Genomic DNA, 17,354 nt, shown 5'->3' with positions numbered 1-17,354 from the left:
TAAGTGTTACTCTGTCAATATTACATGGGTTACTTAATCAGTGTTATAGGGGTTATTTTTTTTGTTTACAAAAAAATTACATGGTACGGCCCGCCGAACACAAAACGCACTGATATATTTTAAATTTAGATTTATCATTTTAGAGATATATTTTGAATGTGCTCGTGCGTGAATATTTTCGCTCATTGGGTCTAAATTAGGTGACAATTCTTAAAAGTTAGTCTCATTGACCAAATAATAAGGTAACACGTTTCAAACTTTCAGTATTATTGAAAATATGACAAGAAACATTAAAAAAAAAGTTTTAAATTTTGTTTGTTAGATTGTAAAATATGATGGAAATTAAAGTAATATTTTAAAAGTGTAGTGTAGTCTCCGTAAAATGGTGCAATATTGCCAATGTAGATCAAAAAAACAAAAATAAACAAATTTAAATATGGGAAACAAAAATAAACCAAATTAACCCCACAAACCCACATTGTAAAAATTGTCAAAAATAAAATGACACGAAGACCACAAGCTTTAAAAATAAATTAAGTCAGTCTCCGAGCGATATACACGATTGCCAACGTATACTCATAACCAATAATGAAGCATGTGAATGTAGGCTTTAGCATAGCTATACTGACTTGGGCTGGTGTCTAGAGGGAGAGGTTGTCCTTTTAAGATTCTTCAACTATAGTATCCAGCTCTGCAACGTGGCTTCTTCAAATGCCTGTCAATAATTATAAAATGTAGTGAATTATACGGAATGAATTTGAAAGTATCAATATATAACCAATGTAAGGCAACATCTAGGAATGAATTTGATTAAATAATATACACAAGCTAAGCTAAAATACTGGATATACATTCAAGGTTCTCAAGACCCAATCTGATGGGATGAGTTGGTGGCAAATCTGTATGAGCAATTTCCTAGAAGAAGAATTAAAAAATAAAATAAAATAATGTGTCAAATAATAAGCTCAATACCCTACTTGCTACTTAAAATATATGTCTAAGCCAAAGCCACGATGTTGAAGAAATATCTTCCGAATTGAAATACATGAGAGATTAGCTACAAGAAAGCTAGACTGGATACTTCATATTTCAATCTTCAAAAGCAATCCTACTATTGAAATGTGTCAACAGATCAACAACATACAATCTCTCATATCAAAACAGCATAAATGCATCATCAAATTAAATATAAACCACACATCATATCTCCACAAACCCCTTGTTTCTATACCACCATAGGTAGTCCTTCAAAGCATGTTGCAAACTAAGCATTGATTTAGCAAGCTAAGCATAAAAATAAACAAGTAATCCATTAATCCAATAGAAAATTGCAATTCTTCTCTCAAATACTTCATAATAGAAGATCATTAAATCAATTTTATAGTTTCACTTGTCATTTCATAAATGTTCGTGCAACAACCAAACCGCCCAAATAAAATAAAACACACAAACCTGAGTAGCTTTGTAAGCATTCATAGTATCTTCAGCAGCAGTTTTCCTATCATCACCAGATTTAAACTCGGCAATTAACGATGATAATCTCCAAGTAGAATACTCAAGATTCACTGACAGCAGCATTAGGACTTTAGGAGTGAGATGAGAACTAAAAAGCTTCAGAATACAAGCACAGATATCAGAAAGCTCATATTCAACTTTTCCAGTGTAATCGCTAACAAGAGCCACATGGTCAAAAATCAATATGCAAACAATAGAAAGATGCAGAAATCAGAGGAAGTACCATGAAGACCACAAGCTTTAAGGAGCAACCCAATACTCAAAGACCACAAGCTTTAAGGACCATCAGCCACAGATAATCAAAAGGTTTGGCAGTAGTCCAAGACTGATCATCCATATAACAGGAGTAACCTCAAAGATGCAGAAATCAGAGGTAACTGCAATGGTATTTTTAAAAGTTCAGCTATGCAAATCAGTTTATCAAAAAAGGTATAAACTCAATTTACTTCCCTCTTTATGTTCACAAGTAAACTCCAAACTTGCAATGTAACAGTATAATTCTACTCCATAATTCGGTATTAATTATTAAAAAGAAAGATGACTGTAAAGATTCGATTAGATAGTCCAATCATAAGGATAGAAGTCCCTTTACTATAAATAAGCAAATTTAAAATTTAAGTAAGCGACTAATACATTAAAATTGTTGTAGAGCATGGTGCATTATATTAGAGCTTTCAATGTAACAATCCTCCAACTCACCCCACAAGAAACATTTACAAATCAATTGTAAACCCTACAAAAATGCCAATTATAACAAAATTGTATAGACACTAACACAAAAGCAAGAGTTAAAAAAAAATGAAAATAAAGAACAATAAAGCTGTACAAGGAATTTGCGAAGAATATAAGTGGAGAAGAAAGCTCACAGTCGTTCAATACCTTAAACTGAAGTTCAATTACATGAACAAAAATGATTTTCGAGTGATTAAGCTAGCTTAGTATTTCCGTAGATTACCGGAGAATGGAGTTGTTTTATTGGAATCCATGCCCATTCTTCCGCCTCATCATTTAATTTGATTACCCTATAAGAACCAAATGGAAAAAAAAAATCAAAATTACAACTAAATAGGTCGTTAAAATCTTTATGGCTCCAATAAGTATAACCTATATATAGTTCAATAACTAATATTAAATTAACAAAAGTGTGAGACTAAACCCTAGGTATTGAAATTTTCCTAGTTTCTCAACTTGATCTCTTTCTCTTTTCAACATCACAGTCTCTCTCCACTTTGCTTCCTGTTTCACTGCCTCTGAAAACTCTTCCTAATTGGTTTCTTTGAGACCGGAACCCCAAATCTCAAGTAATTTAGCTGATTTTTTCAATTTAGACTCTGATCTAGCCCCAAAGTACAATATGCTTCTTACTATTTAGCTTTGACCAAATCATTTAGACCACTTTATCAAACTACATACAAAGGAGCAATACCTTTATATATAATCTGTTAAATTAAATTCATCTCAGAAAAAGAATGTTAATACATTTTATAAAGAACAGTTAAAAACTCTTTTTTCTAGCACCATGCAACGCATAAATTGAGGAAATAGGGTTGAATTCTTACATTACTGGTATTAGATGATGAAAATCCATATCTCTTCTTACTTTGATCAACTGTCTTGGCCTTCTCAGATTGTAGCTATTCATGCACTGAAGCTTTCTTGTTCTTAATAGTCATAATATACAACTTGCTTCTCATTGCTGAAAGTCTGAAACAACATCCGGATTCTCTTCAAGTAGCCAAAAATATTGAGTAACAACCAAGCCTGATATGATGCCCTTGTTTGAGTTATGAATCCGTAACCAACCCCCCATCCTCCCCTCCTTTCTTTCTCTCTCCTCGTATGAGTTTCACTCGTTCACCCCCCATTAGCCAGCTGATGCTTAAGTCTTCCTCACCTCACTTTTTAATTTTTTTTTTGTGTTTAATGAGTTTATGGCCTGCAACATCATATCAAGCTTTAACAAAGGATTTCTTTAATTTAAATTTATTCTCTGCAATCCACAAATCTTACAGTCACTTCCTGCAAACCCCAAGATTCCCTTCCCAAATTACATAGAACAACATAAGCTCAAGTTTTCAACCAACCAACCAAACATCAAATCTCAACCTTCAAGTTCAAAAACTGATCAAATCAAACCCAATTCATCAATTCCTAGATTCGAATTTGACCCAGTTCTACTCACACTTCAATTTAAATACCAGCATTATAGCCGTTCAATTCTACTCACTCTTCAATTCTACATCTGAAAATGACATACAACAAACAAGTATGAAAGACCCCGATACAATTTCAGATGTAATTTGTAGTTAATAGCATTAAGAAAAACCCCAAAATACACGACAACCAACACTGATTTTGTGTTTCCCCTCAGCTCCTCAGCAGTAACCGCTTATGCTTTCACACATGTCATTTCCACGCGTGGCTACTGTTCATAAGGGGTGAGGATATGGAATGAAAAACTTTATTAAATGAGGAGAGCGTCATGTGGCACCCTAAACTTATTTAGAAACGCTTTTTAATAATATAGTATAGATATAGATATAGATAGATGCGAGTAACAAATGACAATCATTTAAATCAGTGTAAGAATATTAATGAAGACAACAGGTGTCACATTCATGTTTAAGCCAAATAATTAAAATCGAATCATCTATGACATGTCATACCTACATAAGTGAGACGATGAATAATAATCTAGTGACAAATTGAAAGATGACATCCAAATATGGTGATATAGACGCAACAGAATATCATCTAGTCTTATTCGTTTTATGCCTAAACGCAGCAATAGAGCACTACCTCTTGTGCCGTTGAATCTTGAGCTTGAAAAGGTTGTAAGGGCAAACCGAAGAGAAAAGAGAGCGTGAGGTAGTGGTGCTACTTCAAGTGAGCCACAAGTGGTGGTTGATTTTGATCATTCTAGTTCTAGTGAGTCTAGTGCAGACACCATTCAATTAGAGTCATCAAGAACTAATTCTCCAACTTCTTCACCTCCCCATCAATTTCAAATGGCTCTTCCAAACAAAACCATAAGAGAGTTTAGTGTTCCTCCACCATATCAAGAAGCAAGTGGGATTGCTACTCTCGCTATCGAAGCAAACAATTTTGAGATAAGGCCCGCCCTTATCACCTTGATAGAGGGTCATTAAATCTTCGGGGCAAAACATAAGGATCCCATTGCGCATCTTAAGCAATTCACATGGTATTGTAGCACCGTGAAGGCAAATGGGGTGACTCCAGAATACATTTTGTTGAGCATGCTCAAGTTTTCTCTTATGGGCAATGAAAGTGATTGACTTGATAGCTTACCTCAAAACTCATTAAATACATGGAATGAGGTGACTTCGGCATTCCATGGGAGGTTCATTCCTCTTGGGAAAACGGCGGAGTTGAGATAAAAAATATCAAACTTCCAACATGACCCCGACGAGTCCCTCTATGATGCTTGGGAGAGATTCAAGAGTTACCAACAACAATGCCCACACCATGGCATGGAAGATTGACTCTTGCTCCATGGGTTTTATAGAGGTCTTTTAAGAGCGAACCGCATATTGTAGGTTGGAACATCGGGAGGACCAATCATGAACAAGCCATCCACGGAGGCGCTAAAGATCATCGAAGATGTAGTTCAAAACTACACCGATTAGAGTCCTGACGAGAGGAGCATCTCCAAGAAGGGAGGAAAGTATAAGGTAAATGCTATAAATATGATTAATTCAAAATTAGATGCTTTATCTTCTAAGTTTGATCAATTTCAATCCTCTTTTCTATCCCCTTCTCCAAATCAAAATTCACATGCATCTAGTTCATCTAATGAAAATATGTCAATACAAATGATGTCTTGTGGAAGTGATGATCATGTGAATTCCGAATGTTATTTGCTAAATGATTCATGATCCCCCTCCCCTTCCATAAAACAAGTAAATGCAATCAACAATGGTCAACACAATCCTAGTTATGACCTTTATTCCAACACTTATAATGAGGGATGAAAACATCACCCAAACTTTGGTTGGAAAGGGTATCAAACCCAAGGAAATGGTCAAGGTCAATAGAGTGGCCAAAGGAATGTTCAAAATAACAACCAAGGAAATTATCGGAATCAAGGTAATGGTTACTATGTGTCAAATAACCAAGTGAACCATCAAAATGACAATAGGTACCATCAAAGGGGTCAATATTCTTCTAATAATAACCCACCTGATTTAAATGGAGGAAATAGACCAACCCTTGCTCCTATTCCTCAACCCCCTCTCCAAATTCAAGCTCCCCCTCCTAAGTCGAGTCTAGAAACCACAATGGAAAAATTTGTTAATATGCAAACAAAGAAAACCAATGACTTAGAAGAGAGTATCAAGCAAGTGCAACCCCCACAATAAGATGCTAGGACCTCTTTGCCTAGTCAAGCTATTGATCATAGAGAACATTGCAATGCAATTATGACTAGATGTGGGACTAGCATAGATGAAACTCCACCCATGAGTTTGCAAAAAGAGAATGAGAGTGAGGAGGTTAAGGAAGAGAAACAATGTGAGGTATCTAAGTCAAGTAAGGATGAGATAGTTGTCATGACTGAATCCACCACGGTGAGCTTAACCGAAAATTGTAGTGCGATCATCAAGAACCATTCAACCACTAAACTAAAAGATCTCGGAAGTTTCTCTATTCCTTGCTCTATTAAGAACATTTCCTTTGAAAATGCCTTATGTGATCTAGGAGCTAGTGCGAGTTTGATGCCTCTTTGGGTTTATGAGAAGCTTGGTATAGGTGGTTTGGTACCCACCAATGTCACTCTTCAACTTGCCGATCGATCTAACAAATTCCTTAAGGGTAAGGTTGAGGGGTAAATTTCTAAAATGAGAGTGAAATATGTGCGTGAATGTGTGGTAAGTGTCGTGAGTGAGTGTTGTGAGTATTTATATACGAGGGGTAAATACGAAATTTCAAAGAAAAAATGCGAACGACACCAGTAAATTGGGAGCGACGTTTAACAACCCCCAAAAATGTATCTATTACATCTATTAGATTTCTTTAGATTTCATAGCTACCACGTCTGCTGGTGTCATGTTTAAATGCTTTCAAAAATGAATATGCTAGACATACAAAGCAGAAAATTAATATAAAAATTGCTAACAGAGTTTTAGTTACAACAAGATCATAAATGTGTCTAACATGAGAAGGGGGTTATTGAAATGTTAAGGATTACAAAGATCTTTATAATATCCTTCGCCACAACCTTGCTACAAATGTTCTATTAAGTTCAAGCTAACTTACACGGTTACGCCTCAGAGTATTATAAATAATTCCAAGTGATTCATACAGTGCTTTCATCATATCCGGATAATAGTTGTCGTAATACTCAATCATTTGAACCTTGTTTTGAAAAGGTACTCCAGCCTGCAAAAGAGTACAAGGTAGATATTTTTCAGCAAATCATGGTCTAATTACATAATCAGATACTTATGTAATAGTGAAACATACCCTGCACAGGTGCGAGAAAAATGTGAGAAAGTGTATGACAAAAACTTGTTTGAATAGCGATTTCGTCACTTGGATTCGCTCTTTGTGTTGGTGGCGATGTAACAAAAGTACTCAGATTTGGATCATTTGACAACTTAGCCCGCCAATTCCATAAAACCCGTGCATGAGCCGGGTTTCTTCCAACAACATTTTTCGCGCAATCGACCAGCTCTCCAAGTTTGGTAATGTTATAAATTCTAGTTTGTTTTGTCCAAAATCTAGGCGAGTACAGAAATTTTGCAATTAAACTAGCCAATGGTTTAAAAAAAAAATCACAGGTAATTTTATGCGCATTAATTTCATAACATCAAAATGAATCATTATAACATTTCACAAATTAGGCTATCATTTTCTTTTACATAACATAAATTCATTATGTTTATTATTTAACATACGAAAATATTTTATTAAAGGGTAAAAATATGTAAATATCAAAAGTCAATACCAATGTCAATGTCAGTTACAGTTACGCCTGAAAAATTGATACATGCCTCTTTTGTGTGCGTCACTAAATAGTTTACAAGCTTCCCTAATTGAAAAAGACCCTATAATTTCATAATCTATCTTCCCTTGTGGTCTCTAGGCTCACTATATAGCCTCATCCTATATATATATATATATATATATATATATATATATATATATATATATATATATATATATTTTTTTTTATAGCAAATCATCCTACATTTACTTTGCTTTAAAAAGATTATTACATTTTCAAACATGGGATGTTAGGTGTGTGGGATGTTTGGGGTGAGAATGAGTTTTAGTCCTAAAGTATTTTAAGCAATTACGGATATGATAATATGTATACACATTTCCCTATTAAAGAGTAATGAGTCTAATGACTATTATCTTTAATTTTTTTTTAATGAAAATCAATTTAAACTATGGGGTGTGCCAAGTTTTTAAAATGATAATTCACTTGTTATCACATCAAAAGGAGTAAATTAAATACGAATGATGCAATGAACTTTGAAATATAATACTTTGTAAAAGTATTAAAGTTTGCACCATAGCAAGATTTTCTGTTAAAGTGCGAGTTATCAGCTTAGTTTCATCATTGTTAATGAGTTGACAATCTATCCAAATTTGATCCAGTAACCTTCTCAAATCCGTCCAAGTCTTCTTTCCACCATCTACACACCCACAAATAAATTAGCATATTTGATAAATGGATTACAACACTTAATTAAATAGAAAAGCGAGGTTAATGAGTTACACCAATGCAAATTACCTTGTATAATTGATTCTGCAACCGCTAACACACGATAAGGCTTATCGTTGGTTATATAGATGATATTCTTGTCCAAAAATAACTTGATTCCAGAGGAATAACCATGCATGAAAATCAACCCCAAATCTCTAAATATGTTATTAGTAAAATGTTAATAAGATAATAAGATATGAAGGAAATCATTTCAAAAAGTGAGTTTACAAAAAGTAATACTTACGGGGTAAATAATTTTAACATATCTATCATTTGAATAGGGATTCCACTATAATCAAGATACACCAAGCTAGAGCGACTATTGTTTATCCAAGTGGCTAAGGTTGTTATAGAAGTGCGGTGAGTTAAAACATATTTTGTTCCAGCTACAACCGGAGGAAAACAATCCGCAAACCCAGAATGAGCGTTTTTGTGAATAACTTCAAATATGTTATTGTCCGTAACTGGTTCATGTTCAACCATGTAAAAGCTCGGATAAGAAGTATTGTTGTCCATAACTACACTGCCGAAGTACTCACCAGTAAACTTCATTTTTCCCTTAACAAAACAAAATTTTCATTATGTTATTATTGGTCTTCATGTTTTATAGAATACCATAAATAGAAATATTAGATTAAACAATAAATAGTTTTTTAACTCAAAACTTAAAAGCGTAACAATCAACGTTGTCGTCATCCATCGTCCTAAACTTGTCACTAATCCTAAACCCCGAATTGTTACGGTTTTAAGTTTTGAGTTGAAAAAATATTTATTGTTTAATCTAATATTTCTATTTATGGTATTCTATAAAACATGAAGACCAATAATAACGTAATGAAAATTTTGTTTTGTTAAGGAAAAAATGAAGTTTACTGGTGAGTACTTCGGCAGTGTAGTTATGGACAATAATACTTCTTATCTGAGATTTTACATGGTTGAACATGAACCAGTTACGGCCAATAAGATATTTGAACTTATTCGCAAAAACGCTCATTCTGGGTTTGTGGATTGTTTTCTTCTGGTTGTAGCTGGGACAAAATATGTTTTAGCTTACCACATTTCTAGAACAACCTTAGCCACTTGGATAAACAATAATCGCTCTAGCTTGGTGTATCTTCGATTATAATGGAATCCCTATTCAAATGACCGATATGTTAAAATTAATTATCCAGTAAGTATTACTTTTTGTAAACTCACTTTTTCAAATGATTTCCTTCAATTTTTATTATCTTATTAACATTTTATCAATAACATATGTAGAGATTTGAGGTTGATTGTCATGCATGGTTATTCCTCTAGAATCAAGTTATTTTTGGACAAGAATAGCATCTATATAAGCAACGATAAGCCTTATCGTGTGTTAGCGGTTGCAGAATCAATTATACAAGGTAATTGCATTGGTGTAACTCATTAACCTCACTTTTCTATTTAATTAAGTGTTGTAATCCATTTATCAAATATGCTAATTTATTTGTGAGTGTGTAGATGGTGGAAAAAAGACTTGGACGGATTTGAGAAGGTTACTAGATCAAATTTGGATAGATTGTCAACTCATCAACAATGATGAAACTAAGCTGATAACTCGCACTTTAACAGAAAATCTTGCTATGGGGTAAACTTTAATACTTTTACAAAGTATTATTTTTCAAAGTTCATTGCATCATTCGTATTTAATTTACTCCTTTTGATGTGATAACAAGTGAATTATCATTTTAAAAACTAGGCCCACCCCATAGTTTAAATTGATTTTTATTTAAAAAAAAAAATTTAAAGATAATAGTCATTAGACTCATTACTCTTTAATAGGGTAATGTGTATACATATTATCATATCCGTAATTGCTTAAAATACTTTAGGACTAAAACTCTCATTCTCACCCCAAACATCCCACACACCTAACATCCCATGTTTGAAAATGTAATAATTTTTTTAAAGCAAAGTAAATGTAGGATGATTTCCGTAAAAAAAAAGTAAAAAAAAAATAAAGGATGAGGCTATATAGTGAGCCTAGAGACCACAAGGGAAGAGAGATTATGAAATTATAGGGACTTTTTCAATTAGCGAAGCTTGTAAACTATTTAGTGACGCACACAAAAGAGATATGTATCAATTTTTCAGGCGTAACTGTAACTGACATTGACATTGGTATTGACTTTTGATATTTACATATTTTTACCCTTTAAGAAAATTGAATATGTTCTGTGTTTTTAATATTTTCGTATATTAAATAATAACCATAATGAATTTATTTTATGTAAAAGAAAATGATAGCCTAATTTGTGAAATGTTATAATGATTCATTTTGTTATGTTATGAAATTAATGCGCATAAAATTACCTGTGATTTATTTTTTTTAAACCATTGGCTAGTTCAATAGCAAAATTTCTGTACTCGCCTAGATTTTGGACAAAACAAACTAGAATTTATAGCATTACCAAACTTGGAGAGCTGGTCGATTGCGCGAAGAATGTTGTTGGAAAAAACCCGGCTCATGCACAGATTTTACGGAATTGGCGGGCTAAGTTGTCAAATGATCCAAATCTGAGTACTTTTGTTAAATCGCCACCAACACAAAGAGCGAATCCAAGTGACGAAATCGCTATTCAAACAAGTTTTTGTCATACACTTTCTCACATTTTTCTCGCACCTGTGCAGGGTATGTTTCACTATTACATAAGTATCTGATTATGTAATTAGACCATGATTTGCTGAAAAATATCTACCTTGTACTCTTTTGCAGGCTGGAGTACCTTTTCAAAACAAGGTTCAAATGATTGAGTATTACGACAACTATTATCCGGATATGATGAAAGCACTGTATGAATCACTTGGAATTATTGATAATACTCTGACGCGTAACCGTGTAAGTTAGCTTGAACTTAATAGAACATTTGTAGCAAGGTTTTAAGATTCACAACTTAAACTAATCCGCGGATGTGGCGAAGGATATTATAAAGATCTTTGTAATCCTTAACATTTCAATAACCCCCTTCTCATGTTAGACACATTTATGATCTTGTTGTAACTAAAACTCTGTTAGCAATTTTTATATTAATTTTCTACTTTATATGTCTAGCATATTCATTTTTGAAAGCATTTAAACATGACACCACGTGGCAGATATGAAATCTAAAGAAACAAAGAAATCTAATAGATGTAATAGATTCATTTTTGGGGGTTATTAAACGCGCTCCCAATTTACTGGGTGTCGTTCGCATTTTTTCTTTGAAATTCCGTATTTACCCCTCGTATTTAAATACTCACAACACTCACTCACGACACTTACAACACATTTCACGCACATATTTCACTCTCATTTTAGAAATTTACCCCTCAACCTTACCCTTAAGGAATTTGTTAGATCGATCGACAAGTTGAAGAGTGACATTGGTGGGTACCAAACCACCTATACCAAGCTTCTCATAAACCCAAAGAGGCATCAAACTCGCACTAGCTCCTAGATCACATAAGGCATTTTCAAAGGAAATGTTCTTAATAGAGCAAGGAATAGAGAAACTTCCGAGATCTTTTAATTTAGTGGATGAATGGTTCTTGATGATCGCACTACAATTTTCGGTTAAGCTCACCATGGTGGATTCAGTCATGACAACCATCTCATCCTCACTTGACTTAGATACCTCACATTGTTTCTCTTCCTTAACCTCCTCACTCTCATTCTCTTTTTGCAAACTCATAGGTGGAGTTTCATCTATGCTAGTCCCACATCTAGTCATAATTGCATTGCAATGTTCTCAAGGATCAATAGCTTGACTAGGCAAAGAGGTGCTAGGATTGTTACTTTTAAGTACATTAACTAGTTGAGTTTCTAGCATCTTATTGTGGGGGTTGCACTTGCTTGATACTCTCCTCTAAGTCATTGGTTTTCTTTGTTTGCATATTAACAAATTTTGCCATTGTGGTTTCTAGACTCGACTTAGGAGGGGGAGCTTGAATTTGGAGAGGGGGTTGAGGAATAGGAGCAAGGGTTGGTATATTTCCTCCATTTAAATCAGGTGGGTTATTATTAGAAGAATATTGACCCCTTTGATGGTACCTATTGTCATTTTGATGGTTCACTTGGTTATTTGACACATAGTTACTATTACCTTGATTCTTATAATTTCCTTGGTTGTTATTTTGAACATTTCTTTGGCCACTATATTGACCTTGACCATTTCCTTGGGTTTGATCCCCTTTCCAACCAAAGTTTAGGTGATGTTTTCATCCCTCATTATAAGTGTTGGAATAAAGGTCATACCTAGGATTGTGTTGACCATTGTTGATTGCATTTACTTGTTCTATGAAAGGTGAGGGGGAGCATGAATCATTTAGCAAATAACATTCGGAAGTCACATGATCATCACTTCCACAAGTATCACAAGACATCATTTGTATTGACATATTTTCATTAGATGAACTAGATGCATGTGAATTTTGATTTGGAGAAGGGGATAGAGAAGAGGATTGCAATTGATCAAACTTAGAAGACAAAGCATCTAATTTTGAATTAATCATATTTATAGCATTTACCTCATACTTTCCTCCCTTCTTGGAGATGCTCCTCTAGTCGGGACTCCAATCGGTGTAGTTTTGAACTACATCTTCGATGATCTTTAGCGCTTCCGTGGGTGGCTTGTTCATGATTGGTATCTAGTACCTAGTATCTAGTATACATATAAATCAGTTTTGCTTGGGAAGTGTAATGCTGGACGACTGGACACACTCATGCTACTCCTGTTAACAAGTGGCAGAGTTTGTTATGACTTACAAATTTGTTAGTTTCTTACAATCAAATAATTCTCAGTAATAAATCTAATTATAGCATTTGTAGCAATGAGGCATTATCACATTAAAAGTCTTTTTCAAATACAAAGCTTTAAATAAATAACCAATAACAAATGAGGCAACAAAAGTGAGAAGTCTATTGAAAAAAAATCACACAAAAAAAAAAAAAAAAAAAAGAAAACGTAAGCACTTACAAAATTACAGTCAATAATATTGGCAACAAAATATCAAACAAAGAGAGTTGATGATAAAGTCAATGGCACAAAATCAAAAAAATTGAAGAAAACTAAAATAAAACACACAAACCTGAGTAGCTTTGTAAGCATTCATAGTATCTTCAGCAGCAGTTTTCCTTTCATCACCAGATTTAAACTCGGCAATATAACGATGATAATCTCCCTTCATCTTCAAGTAGAATACTCAAGATCCACTAACAACAACATTAGGACTTTAGGAGTGAGATGAGAACTAAAAAGCATCAGAATACAAGCACAAATATCAGAAAGCTCGTATTCAACTTTTCCATTGTAATCGCTAACAAGAGCGTTATGGTCAAAAATCAATATGCAAACAATAGCAATATACCTATTTTAATGAAAGTACCATGAAGACCACAAGCTTTAAGGAGCAACCCGATACTCAAAGACCATATGCTTTAAGGCATCAGCCAGAGATAATCCAAAGGATTGGCAGTAGTCCAAGACTGATCATCCATATAACAGGAGTAACCTCAAAGATGCAGAAATCAGAGGTAACTGCAATGGTATTTTTAAAAGTTCAGCTATGCAAATCATTTTATCAAAAAAGGTATAAACTCAATTTACTTCCCTCTTTATGTTCACAAGTAAACTCCAAACTTGCAATGTAACAGTATAATTCTACTCCATAATTCGGTAATAATTATTAAAAAGAAAGATGACTGCAAAGATCCGATTAGAAAGTCCAACCATAAGTATAGAAGCCCCTTTATTATAAATAAGCAAATTTAAAATTTAAGTAAGCAGCTAATACATTAAAATTGTTGTAGAGCATGGTGCATTATATTAGAGCTTTCAATCTAACAATCCACCAACTCACCCCACAAGAAACATTTGCAAATCAATTGTAAACCCTAAAAAAATGCCAATTATAACAAAATTGTATAGACACTAACACAAAAGCAAGAGTTAAAAAAAAATGAAAATAATGAACAATAAAGCTGAAAAATAGGAATTTGAGAAGAATATAAGTGGAGAAGAAAGCTCACAGTCGTTTTATACCTTAAACTGAAGTTCAATTACATGAACAAAAATGATTTTCGAGTGATTAAGCTAGCTTGGTATTTCCGTAGATTGCCGGAGAATGGAGTTGTTTTATCGGAATCCATGCCCATTCTTCCGCCTCATCATTTAATTTGATTATCCTATAAGAACCAAATGGAAAAAAAATCAAAATTACAACTAAATAGGTCATTAAAATCTTTATGGCTCCAATAAGTATAACCTATATATAGTTCAATAACTGATAATTAAATTAACAAAATTGTGAGACTAAACCCTAGGTATTGAAATTTTCCTAGTTTCTCAACTTGATATCTTTCTCCTTTCAACATCACAGTCTCTCTCCACTTTGCTTCCTGTTTCACTGCCTCTGAAAACTCTTCCTAATTGGTTTCTCCAAGACCGGAAACCCAAATCTCAAGTAATTTTAGCTGATTTTCTCAATTTTGACTCTCATCTAGCCCCAAAGTACAATATGCTTCTTACTAATTAGCTTTGACCAAATCATTTAGACCACTTTATCAAACTACATACAAAGGAGCAATACCTTTATATATAATCTGTTAAATTAAATTCATCTCAGAAAAAGAATGTTAATACATTTTATAAAGAGCAGTTAAAAACTCTTTTTTCTAGCACCATGCAACGCATAAATTGAGGAAATAGGTTTGAATTCTTACATTACTGGTATTAGATGATGAAAATCCATATCTCTTCTTACTTTGATCAACTGTCTTGGCCTTCTCAGATTGTAGCTATTCATGCACTGAAGCTTTCTTGTTCTTAATAGTCATAATATACAACTTGCTTCTTATTGCTGAAAGTCTGAAACAATATCCGGATTCTCTTCAAGTAGCCAAAAATATTGAGTAACAACCAAGCTTGATATGATGCCCTTGTTTGAGTTATGAATCCGTAACTTTAGCACTTGAGCTTGACATGATGCCCTTGTTTGCAGTTGAGCTTGATCGTCCGAAAATTTGTACTGTGGATTATAGAGAATAAATTAGAATTAAGAATACATCCAACCAACCCCCCATCCTCCCCTCCTTTCTTTCTCTCTCCTTGTATGAGTTTCACTCGTTCACCCCCCATTAGCCAGCTGATGCTTAAGTCTTCCTCACCTCACTTAACACCTTAAGCACATCTTTAGCAGCGTGAGCAAACTCAGGCGAAGAGAAAAGAGCAAAACAAAATATGCGGTTAATTTAATTGACCCCTCACCTGAGCAAATAGGAAGATGGTGTATAATTGATTGAGAAAGCTTTTTGATGACTGATTAATTTTTTAAATTTAAGAACAATCCCACTGCTTTGATGCTTTCCCTGTTGTTACTAATATAAGCCCTCTATTCCTATCAGTCTCCCTGTTGTAAATAAATCGCCTACAAAAACCAAGAAAACCCCACGAATTTTTCCAAATTACCAGCAAAATTAATAAGCAAAAGGAAATAATAAATAAATCCAGGAGGAAGAATTTCTCACCTGAATTCTATGAGAAAAATATCGGGAATCCACGACGATGATTCAAATTGAGAACCTCCACGGCGGCCGGAGGTGGGAACGACAAACTATACAGTTAAGGGTAATTTACACCACAGAGGGGTACCGGTGGATACTTTATGTGACTTTTGTGAAGTGGAAGAGGAAGATATTCAGCACCTCTTCTGTTGTAGTGATTTGCTTATGCTTTCACACATGTCATCTCCACACGTGGCTACTGTTCATAAGGGGAAGACTCACACTTTTTAAGGGGTGAGGATATGGAATGAAAAACTTTATTAAATGAGGAGAGCGTCATGTGGCACTCTAAATTTATTTAAAAACGCTTTTTAATAATATAGTATAGATATAGATATAGATAGATGCGAGTAACAAATGACAATCATTTAAATCAGTGTAAGAATATTAATGAAGACAACAGGTGTCACATTCATGTTTAAGCCAAATAATTAAAATCGAATTATCTATGACATGTCATACCTACATAAGTGAGACGATGAATAATAAACTAGTGACAAATTGAAAGACGACATCCAAATATGGTGATATAGACGCAACAAAATATCATCTTTTTAAGGTTGTTTTTACTCTTCAGCCGTACGATCTTACGAGGCTACAAGTATAGTTAGTTAACTATATTACTCATTCAATTTGTATAGGTTTAAAAATATGGTTAGTTTAAAATCAAAGGTTGAGTTATAATTATGGTTGGTTTAAAACTTTGGTTGGTTTGAAATAAGGTCGGGTTAAAATCGTGTCGAGTTAAATCAGATCGGGTTAATATTGGATCAGGTTGATATCAATTTGGATTAAAATCGGATCAGGTTAATATCAGTTCGGATCAAAACAGGTTAGATTGAATTAAGTAATTGTTAGGTCAATTTCAAACCAGGTTGAGTTTAGGTAGAGTCAGATCGGTTTGGTTTGAGTTGTAGTCAGGTCAAATCGATTTTGGGTTAAGCTTGGGTCGGATCAATAAGTGCTAATTTAGCTTAGATCGGGTAAAATTTAGGTTTGAGTTGAGTTCAGGTCGTTTACAGATAGATCGAGTTTGGGTCGTTGTAGGCGTCGCTAGAAGTGTGCTTATGTTAAGAATGTTGTGAATATGCTTGATAACTATAGGAAGTTGGATTTGACATTTAACGATTAAGGACGAAAAAGTAGGGAAACGCCAATAACTTTTTAAGAAAATTGTAAACCGTTCATGGATCATTGACAACTACGAAACGGGACAAATAGGTTACACCCTATTCATTATATTGTGTATTCCATTATGGTCCTGAATCATGATTGGATATTCGGGAATAATGGTATGAAATTGAGTCATGAAGTCAATTCTGATCCGCCCGTATTAGCCTTTACTCGATTCTTATAGTGATATGTATTAATTTCAACCAAAAGACATACAAACAATATTCAATTTTCTCCAAACTAATTAATCTAAGTTGGTTGAATATTAATGCACACATAAATCTAATTATTGTGATCACTTAGTAACAAGATTACTAGGTACCTAAACTAGTTGTCCAAATCATCTTATTAAGTGTGATTTTCAATTAC

General features: G+C 33.8%; 2 long non-coding RNA genes across 7 annotated transcripts; both read right to left on the bottom strand.

Moving 5' to 3' along the window:
• Positions 1 to 362: 362 nt before the first annotated feature.
• Positions 363 to 7,638, bottom strand: LOC110728560. Of its 5 annotated transcripts, none has more exons than XR_002512715.1 (6): positions 4,315 to 7,638; positions 3,075 to 3,940; positions 2,395 to 2,537; positions 1,739 to 1,892; positions 1,453 to 1,611; positions 363 to 715 (listed from the first exon to the last, which is right to left on the bottom strand). It is a non-coding gene; the product is annotated as an uncharacterized LOC110728560 (long non-coding RNA). The 5 variants fall into 5 exon arrangements; XR_002512714.1 differs by having other exon boundaries at positions 3,075 to 3,757; XR_002512716.1 differs by having other exon boundaries at positions 1,453 to 1,565; positions 3,075 to 3,757.
• Positions 7,639 to 7,707: 69 nt separating this feature from the next.
• Positions 7,708 to 15,977, bottom strand: LOC110728561. Of its 2 annotated transcripts, none has more exons than XR_002512720.1 (7): positions 15,777 to 15,977; positions 15,517 to 15,676; positions 14,973 to 15,277; positions 14,293 to 14,435; positions 13,619 to 13,788; positions 13,340 to 13,501; positions 7,708 to 12,982 (listed from the first exon to the last, which is right to left on the bottom strand). It is a non-coding gene; the product is annotated as an uncharacterized LOC110728561 (long non-coding RNA). The 2 variants fall into 2 exon arrangements; XR_002512719.1 differs by having other exon boundaries at positions 13,340 to 13,463; positions 15,777 to 15,973.
• Positions 15,978 to 17,354: the final 1,377 nt, after the last annotated feature.

This window comes from Chenopodium quinoa, unplaced genomic scaffold (genome assembly GCF_001683475.1).
Source record: "Chenopodium quinoa cultivar QQ74 unplaced genomic scaffold, ASM168347v1, whole genome shotgun sequence".
Taxonomy (NCBI): Eukaryota; Viridiplantae; Streptophyta; class Magnoliopsida; order Caryophyllales; family Amaranthaceae; genus Chenopodium; species Chenopodium quinoa.
This window is presented reverse-complemented; position numbering and strand designations above follow the sequence as displayed.